This window comes from Oryx dammah, unplaced genomic scaffold (assembly GCF_014754425.2).
Source record: "Oryx dammah isolate SB20612 unplaced genomic scaffold, SCBI_Odam_1.1 HiC_scaffold_10, whole genome shotgun sequence".
NCBI lineage: Eukaryota > Metazoa > Chordata > Mammalia > Artiodactyla > Bovidae > Oryx > Oryx dammah.
Genome location: NW_024070194.1, coordinates 13,369,084 through 13,388,979, shown reverse-complemented (window position 1 = coordinate 13,388,979; position 19,896 = coordinate 13,369,084). Strand labels below are relative to the sequence as shown.

General features: G+C 47.1%; 1 protein-coding gene across 1 annotated transcript in view; it reads right to left on the bottom strand.

Annotated features, from left to right (window-relative positions):
* Positions 1-19,524, bottom strand: part of ZHX3 (zinc fingers and homeoboxes 3) — a 117,565-nt gene extending 98,041 nt beyond the window's left edge. Inside the window, exon 1 of the mRNA XM_040248604.1 lies at positions 19,387-19,524. The gene's annotated coding sequence lies outside the window, so the exon portion shown is untranslated. The remainder of the gene's footprint in view (positions 1-19,386) is intronic.
* Positions 19,525-19,896: the final 372 nt, after the last annotated feature.

Here is a 19,896-nt window from a genome sequence, read left to right as displayed (position 1 = left end):
ACGGAGAATAAGGAAGGAGGTTATATCTGAAGAAACTAGGAATTCATAGTCTACAGAGAAAAGCTTGCTCTCTTCAAGTACTTAAAAGGCTGAATATGCTATATGTTGCGGAAAAAGACTAAGTAAATCCAGAGGGTCAGAGATTGTAGCCTCCCGTGAGGAAGAATGTTCTCAGGCTAACAGAGGAGTCCCGCACATAAGAGGGGGGTTTGGCCTGTGCGCCTGGAGCCTGTGCTGTGCAGCCAGAGAAGCCACAGCAATGAGAAGCCCATGCACCTCAATGAAGAGTAGACCCTGCTGGCCACAACCAGAGAAAGTCTGCTGAGCAGTGAAGACCCAGCACAGCCATAAAGAAATAAATAAAGTCATACAAAAGGAAAAAGAAAAGAAGGGGACTTGGCATCTCACTAATGGGCATGCTGGAAAACTCCGCATCCTTTCCTATCTGAGTATCTGTAACCCTATTGTCTTCTTTGGACACTAGAAATAAACATAAGAGGGAATCAACGGAGCACAAATGCTTGCCCATGTGTGCAAGCGTTTCTCATCCTGATGACAACGAAGTCTCGAGAGAGTCATCTGGGGGTCAAGACTCAGTCCATTACTACACACACTTAGGCAGTCTTACTTCATCCAAGAGGTGTCTACAATTAAAAATAAATAACGGTCTCATAGTTCTTTATTCTTTTAGAAAATAATCAGCCCAACACTACATTCAAAAAGACTAAGTAAAACCTGCAGCATTGTTTCGAGTAACAAAGCTAAGAGTTCCATTTAGTCAAAGGCATCTCTGCTTTTTGCTCTGTTAAGCTCAGGAAACTAAACACAGGGGGTAAAAAAAAAATCAAAAAAGATTCTAAAAATCAAGCCACTGAGAAGAAAGTGATTCAACATTTTCTTGTCTTTGTTTCACCTGCCAAAAAAGATAAAGTGGATTTGGAACTGAGAGAAAAGACAAAAAGAAAGAATTCAAAAGGGTAGAAAAAGACATCCGAAAGCAAAGCATGAGAGTCTGGTGACATGATCGCCCAAAACCTTGCTGAAACTCTAGATGCAAGCTATGTATGCTTTGCTGTCTCTGCTGACCTCTTCTTTTTCACTCCAGGTCAGCAGGATAAAGGGCTCAGTGGCAGAGTTTGCAGGCTCAGTTTCCCTGCAACATAGGAGATGTGGGTTCAGTCCTTGGGTTGGGAGATCCCCTGGAGAAGGAAAGGGCAGTCCACTCCAGTATTTTTGCCTGGGAAATCCCGTGGACAGAGGAGCCTGGCAGACTACAGTCCATGGGGTCACAAAAGAGTTGTACGTGACTTAGCGACTAAATAACAGCAGCAGGAGAAAAGGATATAAAGGCAGAGGCTTGTCCTTCATTCAGCCCATTTGCTGCCTCCAAGGGCAAACATAGTTGAGCCCAGGAGAACGCTGGTGCTCTTCATCATGGAGGCAGTTGTAATGTCAAACCCGGAATTCTGCAATCACAAAATCTGAGGCCCAGGGAACAGGTTTGGGGGGGGACAAAGGAGTGGAGAACCAAGTTACCAGGCAATGCAGGTCTCCAGAAACTCTTCTGAATCAATTCATATTCTTAAGTTCTCAGATGTTTTCCTTTCAAAAGATGGAGACAATTACTAATTCTTTACAGTTAAAGGAATTCCTTCTGTTCACAGAAGACACTATACCAGACTTCACAGCCTTCAGACCCAGTGAGAAATGAATCATCTACTAAAAGACTCACAATCAGGTGGAGGTACCTTCATTACGGAGTGTGGCTTTCACCTGGACTGGAGAAAGCAATCTTTGTCCTAGATCACAGGGTATTTTGTCATAACCCTATCCTTCCAGCACTGTTAGGCTGAGGAGACTGGTAAATAGGCAGGGTGCTAAGTGCCCCCATACCCACATTAAGCTCCAGGAGAAATGGAGGAGAAGCAGAACCCAGTCTGAGGGGTCAGGGAAGGCTTCCTGGAGGAGGGGGTACCTGGAATGAAGCGGAAAGGCAAGTATGCACTGTCTTGATGAAAGAGGGGAGGCCTCCTCCTTTTCTAAGAGAGACAGAGGGAATCCAGGAAGACCAAGGTCAGAAGCCTGGGTAATGCTATCATTTCTGGACTGGCCTAAGGACTTGGGGACCACAGAGGGACCAGAGAGACAGGGAGCTAAGGAGCCATTAAAGGCAGGGATGGCTCACAGTGTGACTGGATGCAAGTCAAGCCAGGCAAGGGTCAAAGGCCTGGACTTGGGTAATCATAAAGGGCCTTGAGTGCCCTTTGCCCGAGACATTTCAGGGAAGTGGCAGGGACAGAGGCCAGAGCACAGAGGGTTGAGCTGAGGAGGTAAGGAAGTGGAGACTATGGATAAGGCTACTCAGAGGAAGTTTGGCTGAGAACAGGGAGGGAGCCAACCGGAAATACAGCATCAAATTTTCTCTGCCAGCCTGAACCTCTCTCCTGAGCTCCAGACTCACTTCCGTCCTAAAGTCCTCCTTTTCCCTCACCCACCGTAGCCAGCATACACTGTGACCTCCCTTCCACCCATTCTCCATACAACAGCCTGAAGGGTCTTTTTAAACTATAAATCAGACCACTGTGATTCCTCACTCAAAGCCCTGAGAAGGAACCCTCACCTCCCTGCCATGGCCTGTCCACGCTGTGTGGCCTGGGCCCTGCTTCCCTCCCCAGCATCTGCCCATGCCCTGGTCTTCCTGCCGGCCTCCTTTCAGTCCCTAAACCCTCTAAGCACTTCTCTGCCTCAGGAGCTTTACTCAGGCTGCTCCCTCTGCCTGCACCACTCCTCTCTTGCCCTCCCTGCTCCAACCCAAGCAGCAAAGGGTGAATCACCTGTGAAGGAACCGCCACTGCAGAGGCCCTCTCCTCCCCTCCCCGCCTTCATACCTCTAGCCATCTTCAGAGTCCAAATTCTCCAGTTCTCCAGGTGGGATATTTCCTGGCTCTCACCGCCAGGGGCCTGGACCTCAAAACCCTCAAGTACTAGCTCGTTTCTCTCCTGCGTATTGATCGTCTCTGGTCAAGGCACCACCTCACCAGTTTCTCATCTTGAAAAGGATGAACAGGGTCTGCCTCCCCAGCTCTGGGAAGCTTGTCTCAGAAAGTGTGTGCACACCCTGGTTCTCACCTCCGTCTACCCTGACCCAGGGGCCTCTGTCCTGCCTTCCTGGTGCCTCCCGTCACTGGGAACCAGTCCTGGGCCCCCGGGCCCTTCTCCCTTCCCAGGCTCTGTCCCTCGTGGCTGGAGGAGGGGCCTGTCTGTTCTGGCCCAGGCTCCACTGGTCCTGCCTCCCTGTCTTCAGGCCCCACCACCCCACACACCCCACGTTTATCTCCCATCCAGTAAACGCCTGCTCCCAACCATCTCTCCTCTGGCCTCAGGCACCAGCCTCCATCCTAGGCTTGAAGCATCAAAGCCTCCCGATCATCAACTTTCTCTTTCTCACCTTGCTGCCTGATGTCAACGCCCCCCAGGAACCATGGAAACCATGGTTTGAAGATGGCAGAGCATCAGTCTGGGTCCCCCCATCGCCATGGTTGACTGGATTTAAAATGAACATGCTGCTGCTGCTGATGCTAAGTTGCTTCAAAAATGTTTTAAGCCACTGAGATTTCAGCAGGGTTTATCTATTATAGGAACTAGCATTTCTTTAGATAATACAGGCTGAATTTAGATAGCTGGAGAGCAAGGGGGAGGATTCTAGTGGTAAAGAAGAAAATTTATACAGAAGCCTGAATCTAGGATCACTCGTGGTCTGATGAAACCAGCTTCATTTACATACTCCTTATCCTCCTTGGGCTCCAAAATCACTGCAAACCATGAAAGTAAAAGATGCTTGCTCCTCAGAAGAAAAGCTAAGACAAACTTAGACAGCATATGAAAAACCAGAGACATCACTTTGCTGACAAAGGTCCCTATAGTCAAGCTATGGTTTTTCCAGTAGTCATGTATGGATATGAGAGCTGGACCATAAAGAAGGCTGAACACCAAAGAATTGATGCTTTCGAGCTGTGGTGCTAGAGAAGAAGACTCTTGAGAGTCCCCGGAACAGCAAAAAGATCAAACTAGTCAATCCTAAAGGAAATCAACACTGAATATTCATTGGAAAGACTGATGCTGAAGCTCCGATACCTTGACCACCTGATGTGAAGAGCTGACTCACTGGAAAAGACCCTGATGCTGGGAAAGACTGAGGGCAGAAGGAGAAGAGGGCAACAGAGGATGAGATGGTTGGATGGCATCACTGACTCAATGGACATGAGTTTGAGGAAACTCCAGGAGATGGTGAAGGATAAGGAAGCTCGCGTGCTGTGATTCATGGGGTCCCAAAGAGTCGGACACAACTTAGTGACTGAACAACAACAATTCTCTTCAGACTACTTTGAAACATGTTTTCTCATCTGACACAACCATCACCATCATCACGTATCATCAGTGCTGTTATAATTAGCAGTTTGCAAACAAAGAAACAGACTTAGAGAAGTTAAGGTGGGTCCGAGGTCCCATTGCTAGTAAATGGAGGAGCCGAGATTGGACCACAGGACTCCCGACTCACAGTCCACTGGCGTCTCCCCTGCAGTATCCAGCCTCTCAGAGCCACACTCCAGGGCTACAACAGAGATACTCTCAGCTGGAGTACACAAGGGTGTTGGAATAAAACAAAGGAAGATAGGGAGGGAGTCTGGCAGAATTGGCTACAGGCAGACTGTGGAGGACTTCATAAACATCAGGCTGTGGAGTTTAACTTTCACACAATAGACAAGGAGGAACAATAATCAGCCTCCACTTTCACAAAGACCTTTCTGCACACGCGCTCCCCTGGCTGTCACTTGTTGCCAGGGGTCCCCTTCACAAAGAAACTAAATGCTTTTATGAGGGCAGAACTTCCGGCCCCAAGCTCCTATAGACACACCTGTACCCCCACATGGCCGTCCCCTTCCCAAACCAAATGCCAGAGGCAGCCCTCCTCTGGTAATGTTGCTGACCACCGCCTGTGCATGTGCGTCCATCCACGGAAGACACCTTCATCAATCACTTGTCCTTTCTCTCCCCTGAATCCCTGCCTTCGTCCTTTCTTCGAGCTCTGTCTCTTCAGCCTCTAAAGATGCTAGAATCCCTCGCATCCTAAAATCACCCCTTCCTCAGGAAGCTCACAGGCCCTCTTCTCCTCATACTTCATCACTGATCTCCTTTAAGAGGTAGATCCAGATCTCCACTTCATCACCCGGTCCTCTATCCCATCAGTCCCCCACCTTTTTGGCACCAGGGACCCGTTTTGTGGAAGACAGTCTTCCCACCAACTGGGGCAGGGGAAGAGTTTCGGGATGCTTCAAGGACATTACATTTACTGTGCACTTTATTTCTGTTATTACATCAGCTCCACCTCAGATCACCAGGCATAAGATCCAGGAGGTTGGGGACCCCTGCTGTATTCCACCAACTCTAATGAATTATGACATTGAAACAGTCACCTCTAATGATGCCTCCTAATAGCTGGGCTCAGTGGACGGACAGCAACATTTCCTTTGGCCTTTTTAGGGTGCCTGACAGTGCTGCACTCTTGAAATTTCTCTGCCTTGATTTCCACAACCCACACTCTCTGCACCTTCCTCGTCTCTGTCTGCTCCTCCTTGGTTCTGGCTTCTTTTCCTCTGCCTCTCCCCTAAATGTCCTTGTTTCCTATGGCTCCATTTTGATCCTCCTCTTACCTTACTCGGCTCTCTCTCTGAAATCACCCCACATACAGCTTCAACTGACAGCTACATACTTCAAATTGGTATGCAAGTATCTTCCGATCTTACATCTCTGCAGTCCAGACCTCTCGTGTGAGCTCTTCACATCCTGGCTACACTTCCCTGCTGGTAGCTCCATGGAGACTTCCCAGGTGGCACAGTTGGTAAAGAACCTGCCTGCCAGTGCAGGAGACTCAAGAGACTCAGGTTTGATCCCTAGATCGGGAAGATCCCCCGGAGGAGGAGATGGCAATCCACTCCAATATTCTTGCCTGGAGAATCCCATGGACTGAGAAGGCTGGCAGGCCAGAGTCCACAGGGCTGCAGAGCTGGACATAACTGAGCACGCACGCATGTGCATCTCCCTATGGGCTCCACGGGCCTCTCAAACTCAACATGGCTGAAACCACACTTAGCACCTCGCTTGCCACACCTGTTCCTACTCTTTCTTCATTGATAATGACAACATCTGTCGAGTACTGTAGCAATCTGGGTTCTCCAGAGAAACAGAACCAACACAATACGTGTGTGTGTGTGTGTGTGTATACACATACAAATTAAGAGATCTACTTGAAGGAGCCAGCTCATATGATGGTAAGGGACTGACAAGTCTGAAATCTGCAGGGAAGACCAGCAGGCTGGAAATGCAGCCTGAATGGATGTGCAGTCCTGGACTCAAACAGGCTCTCTGGAGTCAGGGAAATGGCAACTCACTCCAGTATTCTCACCGGGATAATCCCATGGACAGAGGAGCCTGGCGGGCTACAGTCCATGGGGTTGCAGAGAGTCAGACACAACTAAGTGATCACACATGGAGGGGTGACTAAGTCAGTTCAGTCAGTTCAGTCGCTCAGTCGTGTCCGACTCTTTGCGACCCCATGAATCGCAACACGCCAGGACTCCCTGTCCATCACCAACTCCCGGAGTTCACTCAGACTCATGTCCACCGAGTCCGTGATGCCATCCAGCCATCTCATCCTCTGTCGTCCCCTTCTCCTCCTGTCCCCAATCCTTCCCAGCATCAGAGTCTTTTCCAATGAGTCAACTCTTCGCATGAGGAGGCCAAAGTACTGGAGCTTCAGCTTCAGCATCATTCCTTCCAAAGAAATCCCAGGGCTGATCTCCTTCAGAATGGACTGGTTGGATCTCCTTGCAGTCCAAGGGACTCTCAAGAGTCTTCTACAACACCACAGTTCAAAAGCATCAATTCTTCAGTGCTCAGCCTTCTTTCACAGTCCAACTCTCACATCCATACATGACCACAGGAAAAACCATAGCCTTGACTAGACGGACCTTAGTCGGCAAAGTAATGTCTCTGCTTTTAAATATACTATCTAGGTTGGCCATAACTTTTCTTCCAAGGAGTAAGCGTCTTTTAATTTCATGGCTGCAGTCACCATCTGCAGTGATTTTGGAGCCCCCAAAAATAAAGTCTGACACTGTTTCCACTGTTTCCCCGTCTATTTCCCATGGAGTGATGGGACCGGATGCCATGATCTTCATTTTCTGAATGTTGAGCTTTAAGCCAACTTTTTTGCTCTCCTCTTTCACTTTCATCTAGAGGCTTTTGAGTTCCTCTTCACTTTCTGCCATAAGGGTGGTGTCATCTGCATATCTGAGGTTATTGATATTTCTCCCGGCAATCTTGATTCCAGCTTGTGTTTCTTCCAGTCCAGCATTTCTCATGATGTACTCTGCATATAAGTTAAATAAGCAAGGTGACAATATACAGCCTTGACGTACTCCTTTTCCTATTTGGAACCAGTCTGTTGTTCCATGTCCGGTTCTAACTGTTGCTTCCTGACCTGCATACAGATTTCTCAAGAGGCAGGTTAGGAGGTCTGGTATTCGTCCATGTTAACTTCAGGCACCAACAAATAGCTGGTTGTCTTGTTTGTTATTAATCAACATTAGAATTAGTGAAATATTAATAATATTTAGTCCAAATATGTATTTGGTCATTTTCTGAAGCCACGGAGTTGTGAAAACTCTCCATCAGCTATTCCTACTGAACAAGACAGAGGCTGATTTCCTCTACCTATATTTGCATATATGTAACTTGACCTTTTCAAATTCTTATTTATGTACTGTCATTTAAGTTTTATAAGACTATATAAACCTTTTTAAAATGTGTTTTGTTCTATCTGACAGGAAAGAGGGGCAAATGCCTAGGATCACGTAACTGGTAAAAGGCAAAAGTGAGACTAACCAGGCCTTTCTGCCCCCACCTATCGTTACTCCACAAACCTATCCTGGCTTCCTGGCCATGGGGCCTCCAGACTCTCAGTGGCATGAGGCCACAGAGAGACCACGTCTGACTTTTGCTCCCCCAGGGGGTCTAGCACAGTACCCGACACACAGCAGACAAAAAGTACATCATTGGTGAACAACTGAATTTATTCTCTAGAGTTGCTTTAGTCACCTTGATGGTAGGATGGGGCATAGTGCACTGCCAAATCCCCTGGCTTTTAAAATGCTATTGGCATCATGAGGAATAAAGGAAAAAGAAAATAGTATCTTTTCAAAACCCAATGTGTTTATTCCCAAGGGGATCAGAATTCTGAGCCAGGGCCCCATTTCAGCACATAAAGTAGCAAGAAGTATGTTTTTCAGCTTCCTAGAAAATTAAGTGTTGGTCTGATGGAGCAAGTGGAAGATTGAAAATAGAGCCTTCACATGGGAAAGGAAAAACAGCAAGGTCTCTGGCATAGCAGAACCATTTGCACGGCTGGTACAGTGATCCAGCTGTCACTAACTTACCATGGCAACAAATGGGCTTGCTAAAGGAGCAACAATTCATTCAGAGGGACGCACAGCAACATGACTGAATCTGTAGCACGAAGCTGCAGGTCTGAGGCAGAACAAGCAACAAGGAACACAGAGGCTTGGGGCAGGAAGAGAAATTCTGGGCATGGCTTCACAGCCTTGTCCCACTAGATCAAGGGAGAACAAGAAGGCGCTGGCCGCCTTCAGGTTATCAGGGTATTCAAGTGGCCTCAAGGGCTTCCCTGGTGGTCCAGAGGTTAAGGGTCCACCTGTTGATGCAAGGGACACACATTTAATCCCTGATGCGGGAAGATCTAACATGCTGCAGGGCAATGAAGCCCATGCGCCACAACTACCGAAGCCCGCAGGCTCTAGAGCCTGTGCTCTGCAGCGAGAGAAGCCACCGCAGTGAGAAGCCTGAGCACCGCAACAGAGAGTAGTCCCCGCTCTCTGCAACCAGAGAAAACCCGCACACAGCAATGAAGACCCAGTGAGGACAAAAATGAAAAAATAAATGACTCTTTAAAAAGTCATTAAAACAAAAAGAGGCCTCCTAACCCAGCAGATATGCCTTCCCTATCGGGTCTTCACCAACATCCCCAAGAGTGCCATCTTCCCCGAGTTCCTAAATGACACACCCAAACATGCGCCCTCCACTGCCTTCTGATTTCCTGCTCACCACCAGGGCACAATGTTTCCGTTTCTTCAGGGATGTGAGATATCCACTATGATCTCAAGATTATCTTCAAGGGCTTCCATAAAAGCCTTTCGCCATCACACATTCCTTAATACTTCATATGTTACTTAAGGAGACAAGTTATGCAAAGTAATTAAGGCATGAGGCATGTTGGATGAGTCATTTAGATAACTGAAAGCTAATTCATTAAGCACCAAAATATCTCTATAGTCTTGCTAAAATAAACAATGCCTTAGTAAATACAGAATATCATGAAGCGTTCAAAATTCTCCCCAACCTTCAAGATCTAGTCTGATGACAAATATTCCCTGCAAGTATCCTGCAACCCCCTCTTGCCACCTCCACCCACCACCAGAAATAACCTCTCTGTTGTCTGGTAACCCACATTTTGATTATACCTCCTTTGCAGCACAGTGCACAATCTACTTTAGGTTAGAGACTTAAATGCACCTTGTCTAACTTAAAAAAATAGTTCCTGGACACCAGAGACTTTTTTTAACCCCAAAGTGCCTAGTTCAATAGGCATACAAACACTTCACAAACTGAAATACTCTTTAAGTGATTCAGATACTGTCAAGGGCACCATAACACAGCAGAGCCTTCGAGGGTCCTGAGCTCTGGAGGACAGGAAAAGTGTGATATTAGAGACCACATTTAGTATCACTAACCCTCTTTGGCCTCTGCTCAGTATTTCTCAGCTTTAGAAGACAATGTTCTTCTACAAGGGAAAAATATTCTAAATTCCCGTTTGGTTTTTCTTTTTTTTTTTTTTCCCCTAAAAGGGAATTACTTTTTAAAAATTTCAACTCGCAAACAGAAAATTCTGGCACGGCTGGCATTGTTAAGCCTCCATTGCCACATTTTCTGAGTCTCAAAATGTGCATGCAGATGGCTGCCGGCAGTTCAGCAGGGAAACGGAGCAGCACGCGGAAGGACGTGCAAAGTGACGGGAATATAGCCGAGACACTGTGCCACGTTTGGTGCCCAGTTCATCAAGTTTGAGAGCCAGGCCCCTCAGTACCGACAGCGCTACGAGGCAATAAGAAACAAAGCACGCGATCCGGCAAGTTAAGTTTCAAGCTCAAGGTCCAAAGCAACTACTTCTGTCTGGCAGGGCCAACAACATTGTTTTCCCGAAGCTTTTAGTGTTTGGCCATGACGAACCAGGCGCTAAGTATAGTTTAATATTCTAAACACGCAGCTCAAACTCACACCCTCCTCACCAGCAGTAGGGGATTCTAAGCGGTCAGCCCAGGATGGTCAGAATCAACAGAATGATTATAAATCCCAAGCCAAAGAGTTAATTTCCTGATCATTTTTATAAACAAAACAGGAGTCAGTGAAACAAGCACTGTTAGTTATGGTCTTTCACTTTTAACCAAACCCTAATTTGTTGACGGGGCTAAAAGTCTTCTCCTTTTTTTCTCCATATAACATTAATAGCTAACATTGGGTTTTTGAGTACAGTTATGCTACTCACGGTGACCCTGGAGGTAAGAAATATTATCTTGGATGGTGAACCCCAAGTTCCCTCTCTAGCAGCTGTTCTCCTGTAGGAGTCCCTGTGTTTATCATGGAAACAAACAGAATTTTCTTCATAAAAGCTGGGATCAGGGGTGGCAGGCCTTCTGGTACCACGATACTGTCTAGTCGTGTGCGCAGCCCCGTGGGGATAACAACTGCTCTTGTCTTTGGCTTTTCACTGAGTAAAGCGTTTTTAGTCCAGTGTCCTCAGAGGCAGAACTGTGTCACATAAGTTAATATTACTGGTAACTAAAGTACTAAAACATGCAGATTAGGACGGAAGCTTTCTAAATTAAACTGCATTACTTCCTTCTCAACCTTTCTGAACTAATCAAACCATAATTTGACCTATTCCTGCAGAACAGGATAGCAATTATGATTGATTAATGTATTCAGAGACCACGGAGGCAAATAAGACTATTTCCTCTCGGAGTGTCCCCAAACTGCTATCCTTTGGATGACTTTGTAGAGGGAGTTTTGTCTGTCATCACCAGCTGTCTCTTCTTGCTTTAGCCAGGGTGACAGACTCTAATGGAGGGTCTCTTAATTCAGAGCCTCTGCCATCAGCTAAAGCTGGAAAGGCAAGCTATTAAGAGTCATGGGCTAAGGCTTGCTCTCACCTGCCTCACTTCAGACCCAAGCAGCTGGCCTCCCGTGTTCTTATCCACTACAGCCACCTTTCCCAATCCTGCCTAAGTATGAAGAATTACAAGAGGAGAGGCGGAACCAGTTGAGAGAGCAGCACTAAGCTATACACATTACCATATGTCACATGCATGGTGAGCGGGAAGTTGCTGCACGGCACAGGGAGCTCAAGCCGGTGCTCGGTGACGACCTGGAGGGGCGGGATGGGGCGGGGAGTGGGAGGCAGGGTCAAGAAGGGGACATATGTATACTTATGGCTGATTCGTGCCAATGTATGGCAGAAACCAACACAACACTGTCAAGCAACTATCCAATTAAATTAAAAAAAAAAAAAAAAAAAAGAATTACCAGGTATGTGTGTGGAGAGTGGAGTGTTCAAATATACATTCTGTCCCCTCTCCTAGAAATTCTAATTCAGTGGGCCTGGAGTGGAGCCTCGGAAGCTGAATTTTTAACGCAGACCCTCAGATGATTTCCACGACCAGATACAGAAATACAATACTACATGTCACCCATGCTGCTCACTTGGAATCGGGATGCCTTCAGAAGCACAATGAACCTGAGCCAAGGCTGGCTGCTTCCAGAGAGACCCGCAACCAACAAAGCTTTCAGGTCACTGCTCTGCCACTGCTCTCAGGCAAAATGCCTCAGTCTTCTGAGGCTCCTCCAGGGTGGCCATCAACCCTCTTCTCACTGCTGGTACGCCATTCACCCAAGCCGTGGCATGCCTTCCTTCTCTGTGCCCCAAACGTCCTGCCATCCTTTTGATGGCTTGGATTACCACAGAGATGACCCAAACAACTCTCAAGCCTCAGTTACTTGGCCTCCTTCACTGAGTTCACTTCACTTGGGCTATGTACATCTGTGGCAAAACCCGGGCGCCTGTTCTTTCCGGTAATTAATTGCTCCTACTCTGAAATCTTCCACTCACATGTCCCTCTCCACTCCAGGGCTCCAATACACCCAGTGCTTGGTTTCAACCATACCTCTGGCCCTTTTCTCCTCCACGTCCAGCTGGGACCCCCTTTCCTGCTTATGTTGATCACTCCCTGCTCGGAGGAATAGTTCCTCCACCACACTGTCCTGCTGCAGCTCACTGCAGCCAGCCTTAGCCCTGGCTCAGTCCAGCTAGATGTCTTATTTGCTCCTGACACCAGCCAGCTGTAGGCTACTGGTGCCTAACCCACAGCCTCCTACCTCAGCAGAGCCCTGCACACTGCCGAGAGGCCACAGGCATCGGCCCAAGTTCACTCTTCCTCTTCCTGACCTTGACTGTATGTCAAGTCTCCTTGCTTTTCCTCTGACTTCTTCCCACTTACTGTTAGCGAAACTCTATTTCACAGAAATGATGGAAGTCATCAGACTAGCATTTGCTCATAAGCTGTCCCACCAGAAAACACAGCTATGCCCAGATATTCCATCGTAAGGGCTGCCAAGCCCATCCGTGCCTGTGCTGGGCCTACTGTTTGCTTGGTTATTTAAAGCAAGCTCCCTGGTGATAATCATTACTGAAGTAAGCTGTAACAGTCATGAACGGGGGAGAAAAATCCACCCTCTCAAAGGATCCCTTTACCCTGAGAATCTTAAGATCGGGAGGAATCTAAAAAGAAAAAGAAGAAAACAAAACTCTCTTACCTACAAGCATTTAACTAAATACAAACAAAAGCTGCATACAGAATGACTATAAATTCTAAGCCAAAGAGTTAATTCCCTGATAATTTTTATAAACTCAAAACCAGAGTCAGTGAAACAATACTGTTAATTATGGTCTGTCTCTCACTCTTAACCCAACTCTAGTTAATGGGGCTAAAAGTCTTTTTCTAATTTTTTTCTCCATATAATATTAATAGCTAACATTAATTGCTTTTTGTGTATAATTATGCTACTTATAATGACCCTGTGAGATAAGATATTATTTCACTCCATTTACAGCTGAAAAACAAAAAAACAGACTTAGGCTGTTAAGGAATTTGCCCAAGGGCTTCTAGGTAGTAAGTGGCAGAGGCAAAATTAAAACATAGAGCCTGGGACTTCCCTGGTGGTCTAGTGGCTAAGACTCTGCACTCCCAGTGCAGGGGTCTTGGGTCTGATCCCTCGTCAGGGAATTAGATCCTGCATGCTGCAACTAAGATCCAGCATGGCCAAATAAATAAATAAATATATTTAAAATCTTTATTAAAAAAAAAAAAGCCTGAACACAAACTATATGTTTCAGCATAGGGCTTGCTAACACAAAGTTTCCAGGAAATGCACAACCCTAACACAAGCATTGTTTTTTATGCTCCAATGTATGCTCAGAAACACAAACATGAAAAACCACCCAATATTAATCTCACAGAATGTTCATTGTTTATTTATTCATTCCTACAATCTTATCAGAGGGCAGCAAAGAATAAGAGGAAAGATTCTACAGTCAGACCATACAGATCCAAATTCTAGCTCCACCACTTTCTTAGCTTTGTAACTTCAAAAGTTACTTCTCTAAGATCAATTGTCTCAAAACAACAACAAAAAATGGTAAGTCATAACCATCACCACCTTAGTAGCTTCTCCCAGAGGTTGAGAGATAATGTGTGAACACACTTACCCATGGACCTGACACCTAATTTCAAAAAAGGTTGGCTGTTACAATCATTTTATCGTTCAAAACGTATCCGGGACCTGTAGGTAATGGAATCTACACAGAGACGAGGCCAAGACTGGACCATAAATTAGCCAAAGCTGTCCCTGCCCTCTTGGTCTTGCAGTCTATTGGGGGAATGGACCATAAAGAAGGAAACAAACATCTGGGTGAAATACCTGGAATTCTGGTGACATGCTAAGCAGGAAATGCATGTGTACTGAGAGGGGGACAATGAGGAGGAAGCTGCTGTAAAGGGGTGATCAGGGAAGGGACCCCTCTGAGAAGGGACATTTTCGCTGAGCCCAGATGTCAGAGAAGGCCCTTCTCCTAGAAGAGTCTGGGGACCAGTGCCGGGCAGAGGGAAGCGCTACACGGAAGAGAAGAACTTGGCTCTGAGCAGAACCGACAGTACTTCCACCTTAAAGGAGCATGGAAAGCAAGGACTGGAGGGTGGAGAAGAGGCAGAGGCTGGCACCCAAGTGTGGACGTGGATCTCAGGGCAGTGAGAGGCCTCGAAATGGGCAGAGGACGCTCGAGGGGACAAGGTCTGATAGGCTCGCTGGCTGCAAGGGGAGAAGGGTTAGAGAAGGCAGGAGTGGAAGCTGGGAGACCAGGCAGCAGGCACGGGCAGTCACCCAGCTGAGAGAGGACGGTAGCAGATGAGGACTGCAGGGAGGGCGGGCAGGCCCACAGCCCACACTGATGTACTAGATGTCGGCTGAGGAATGGGGGAAAATCCAGGTCGACCTTCGGATCTCCAGCTAAACAATGAATGGATGGACAGTGCTGACTAAAGGGAGGCTGGGGGCAGGAGAAGGCAGAAGAAGAGAGGGCAGAGGGATCGAGAATGAGGAATACAAATCTGGAAGCTTGAGAGGGAGAGACTGACGGAGCAACTGTGGACATGTGAAGTCTGAGATCACTGTGAGTCTGCAAGGAGAGAGAGAGAAGGGAGACAGGAGCTAAAACTGTAAATCCAGAACCAAAGAAAGGTCTGCACGGGAGGTGTAACTGAGGCAGTCATCTGCATCCAGAGGGTAATAAAGTCCTGGGAACAGATGAGATCACTTAGGAAGAGAATCTGATGAGAGAAGGGAGGTAGCCAAGTGAAAGAAGGGAATAAATAATAACAAATCAGCCAGGTAATCTAAAACTAAACGTACCAATGCAGCCCATACAATGTGCTTGTGTGGCTGCCCCAACGACGTGCTTAATAAACACCTGTGGAACAAATACAAATAAATTCTTAACACATTCCCTTTAGGCCTTCCTTTAAAAGAACAAAATTTTTCATTTATGATTTCTTCCCCCAAATATATCTGAAGCATCAGAAAAAAAAACTTTCTGACGGTTTGGACTGTGTTCAAAGGAATTCTTTTCCTTTAGAGCAAAAGCAAGAATTCTTTTCAAAAACTCATTAAAATTAAAGATTGCCTGCTTGAAATTCAAAGCTTTAAAAACCTTACACTCACACTCTACTCTGTAAAAATTCTGCCTCAAGATACAAATTTCCCATTCCTTATAATGCAAATGCAATTGTATGTTTTACTACAGATGTCATTTTGTCCTGAAAGATGAAACTGTTACTTTCAAACAGTTCAAGAGTCAAATGAGAAATGTAAAATGGTCAAGAGATCAAGGATTTATTTTTAAATTTTTTTTTAAAACAAAAACCTTAAGTTACCTGCTAGACCATCCAAAAACTGATAAGTAGGGTGGTGAAAAGGATAGAACTGCCAGGAAAATAAGTAAATATAACAGCTATTCCTCAGATGAAAATGCAATAAAGCTATAATCTCTGGGTATCTGTTGATACAAAAAACTCATTATGCTCTTGAGGCTAAAACTATCACTAAGAACCACCAAACCAAAATCATAGCTGTCAACACCACTGGAATATCTGAAAAGTTTCAAAGATTTCCAGTGCATAAGAAGAAAAGTCAGTAACAGTGGCCAAAACTCTTCCTTCCCTCAATTGTGCAAGTTAAATCAAGACTGTGATTCTTTTTAAGACCATAAGCCTCACACCATGAAATTCTTCACCTCAGATACGTAAAGGAGAGGCCTATCCTAACTTTTAAAGGATTGTTATCCCACTTCATGATATGGCTATCTAAGAGCCTAGGAGGCTTCCAGAAAGGTCGCACGAATGGATGGATAATGGGCATCCATTCATTCGTTCATTCAGCAAATACTGATTAAGCACCCTGTGTGGATCACAATAAACTGTGGAAAATTCTGAAAGAGATGGGAATACCAGACCACCTGACCTGCCTCTTGAGGAATCTGTATGCAGGTCAGGAAGCAACAGTTAGAACTGGACATGGAACAACAGACTGGTTCCAAATAGGAAAAGGAGTACGTCAAGGCTGTATATTGTCACCTTGCTTATTTAACTTATATGAAGAGTACATCATGAGAAACGCTAGACTGGAAGAAACACAAGCTGGAATCAAGATTGCTGGGAGAAATATCAATAACCTCAGATATGCAGATGACACCACCCTTATGGCAGAAAGTGAAGAGGAACTAAAAAGCCTCTTGAAGAAAGTGAAAGAGGAGAGTGAAAAAGTTGGCTTAAAGCTCAACATTCAGAAAATGAAGATTATGGCATCCGGTCCCATCACTCCATGGGAAACAGACGGGGAAACAGTGGAAACAGTGTCAGATTTTATTTTGGGGGGGCTCCAAAATCACTGCAGATGGTGACTGCAGCCATGAAATTAAAAGACGCTTACTCCTTGGAAGAAAAGTTATGACCAACCTAGATAGTATATTCAAAAGCAGAGATATTACTTTGCCAACCAAGGTCTGTCTAGTCAAGGCTATGGTTTTTCCAGTGGTCATGTATGGATGTGAGAGTTGGACTGTGAAGAAGGCAGAGAGCCGAAGAATTGATGCTTTTGAACTGTGGTGCTGGAGAAGACTCTTGAGAGTCCCTTGGACTGCAAGGAGATCCAACCAGTCCATTCTGAAGGAGATCAGCCCTGGGATTTCTTTAGAAGGAATGATGCTAAAGGTGAAACTCCAGTACTTTGGCCACCTCATGCGAAGAGTTGACTCATTGGAAAAGACTCTGATGCTGGGAGGGATTGGGGGCAGGAGGAGAAGGCGATGACCGAGGATGAGATGGCTGGATGGCATCACTGACTGGATGGGCGTGAGTCTGAGTGAACTCCGGGAGTTGGTGATGGACAGGGAGGCCTGGCGTGCTGCGATTCATGGGGTCGCAAAGAGTCGGACACGACTGAGCGACTGAACTGGACTGATGTGTCAGGCTCTGGGCTCTGAAGATATAGCAATGAAAAAAACCTCATACTTGCGGACTAATGGGGGGAAAGAGACAGTTGGGAAGACTCCCCCTGGAGAAGGAAATGGCAACCCACTCCAGTGTTCTTGCCTGGAGAATCCCATGGACAGAGGAGCCTGGTGGGCTACAGCCCACGGGGTCGCAAAGAGTCAGACACAACTGAGTGACTTCACAAGAGACAGTAAACCAACAAATAAATTGGTATTTACCAAGTAGTGTTAAGTACCATGAAAAAAAAGTAAGGTTGATTAAGGAGGACAGGGAGATGAGGTGGGTCTTCCACAGAGTGGTCAGGGAAAGGCACTAAAAGCTTATATTGCAGCAGAGACCTGAGGCAAGAACCAGAGTATCCAGGGAACAGGGTTCCAAGCCGGCACAACAGCAAATGCAAAGGCACTGAGGCTGGTGTTTGCTTGAAGTTTTTAGGCAACAGCAAAGAGATCTGTCCGGCAAGGCTGAAGTGAGGACAGGGAGGCAGCCTCAAAGGCCAAGGCAGGGACTTCAGATTTTACTTTAAGATGGGAAGCTGCTGGAGAACTCTAAGCAAAGATTCTAATCTCTTTTTTAAAAGGATCAGAAAAGGAACAAGTTCTTACAAAAACAAGACATACTGCTCAGAATCTATTTGTAAGTGTAAACAAGCAGATCATAACACAATTTTACAGTACAGTAGCATTTCTGTAAGAAAAAACATACTTACATATGGGAACAAAAGACTAAAGGGATAAATAGGAAAAGGTGGTTTACTATGGTTTGTGGGATGATGACTTTTTTCTTAAGCTTTTTAGTTTTTTTTTCCTTCTAGTTTTCTGCCTTAAACATAAGTTATTTTTGTAATTTTTGATGTCATCGTAGAAAATTTAAAAACTCACCTCCACCAGCAGAATGCCCTGGTCTGAAATCTTACTTAAATATGACCAAAAAAAAAAAAAAGAGGACCATTTTCCGCCCCCAAATTACCCTGCTTCCCACGCAATGTTTCCCTGTTACAAAGCACTACACACATCAAGCACCATGCCACATATCAAGGTCACAAAACCAACTTGGTTAATATGTTTATCATTACATAGAAGCACTGTGCTCTACAGCAACTTTGATACCATCTTTCCAAGGCAGCAGTAGAAGGGTTCTTTTCATTAATTTACTAACACTCTTCTACTACTATGCCGCTTCTGGATTTTTCCACTGTGTGTCTCTTAGAAACAAATTAAGCCCGAATAAGTTGTTCCAGCTAATGAAGTGCTCTCTTGGCTCTTTCCCCGTGGTTGAGAATTATCCGGCAAAATACCAATTGTTTTAGGACGCGTTTTCTCTTAGTTTTGAAATATCGCAATACGAAGTTACTGCAAATAAAGCATATCAAAATAACAGCATACAAGAGAATCGGTAAATGGAAACTACTGTGACCCTTTTTAAAACTGAGGCTGTACGAAGGTCTCATGAATAAATATACTATACGTCCACATGACACAGATAAAAACAGAAAGAAGTGTGCCCTCCTTCCTCGTCTACACGAGCCCGCCCCAACCAACCCCTACATCACATAACAGTTTCTCACAGGGCACAAGCCCAGGGCAATCACTGCTCAGAAATGCAAACCACGCAACTCAAAATGGCTCAAGCTCTCAAAACACTTTCCACCTAAGCTCCGCATCCCACCCACCCCTCAATCACTTCCGACAGGCGTCTCTGAATGAAAATCCCAAACCCGCAGGGTTTCACAAGCCCCCAGACTCCGCTCGCGTGCCCCTCGCGGCATCCGGGGTGCCCGAGCCCAGCTCCGCTGCCTTCGCATGGGCAGGTCGGGGGTGGGGGGGTCCCAGGAGGGAGGAGTCTACTGTAACCCCAAGTGGCTCGAGTCCCGGTCCAGCTGCCTCCCTGGCAGAGAGGACCAGAGGCCGGGGGTTGCCCCGTCCCCGCAGGACGCAGCGGGCCCGCGGGCGCTGGGGCAAGTGGCTCTCTGTCGCCTGGCATCTCCCGCCCCACGTCGGTCAGGCCGCCCCCCACCCACCACGCCGCGCTCCCTTCCCGGCTCCAGGCGCTCCACTCCACAGCGCTCACACCCGGCGCTCACACCGACACGCACCCTCGCATGGTCCGGCGGTTATCTATGGACACCCCCACCGCCCTGCCACGATCCTCCAGCTGCAGCCGTGTGGCCACGGGGAACTGCTCGGACCCCCAGGGAGCAGCGGCACCCTCACGCCTGCAGGTCGACCGAGCCCGGAGCGAGGTTGGGGCGGGGGGGGGGGGGGGGAGGACCGGTGGGGCGGGGCGGGGCCGCGGGGGGAAGGGGCGGAGCCTCCTGGCCAGGGGGTGCTGGCGGCTGACAGAAAGACCCGGGGCAGCGGGCGGGGGTGGCGACGCTGCGGGCCGGGCCGGGGGCCAGGCGTGGCGGGAGGAGCGCGCGCAGACACGGGGCGCTGACAGGCGGGGAGACACACACACACACACATACACGAGGCTGACAGCCGCGGGGGCACACGGGGTCGGAGGGCCGAGGCGGGCGCTCACCTGGCAGCGGCGGCGGCGGCGGCGGCGGCGGCGGCGGCGCCCGTGGCCGGGCCGCTCTCCGCGCGCTCCAGGTCTCCCTTGG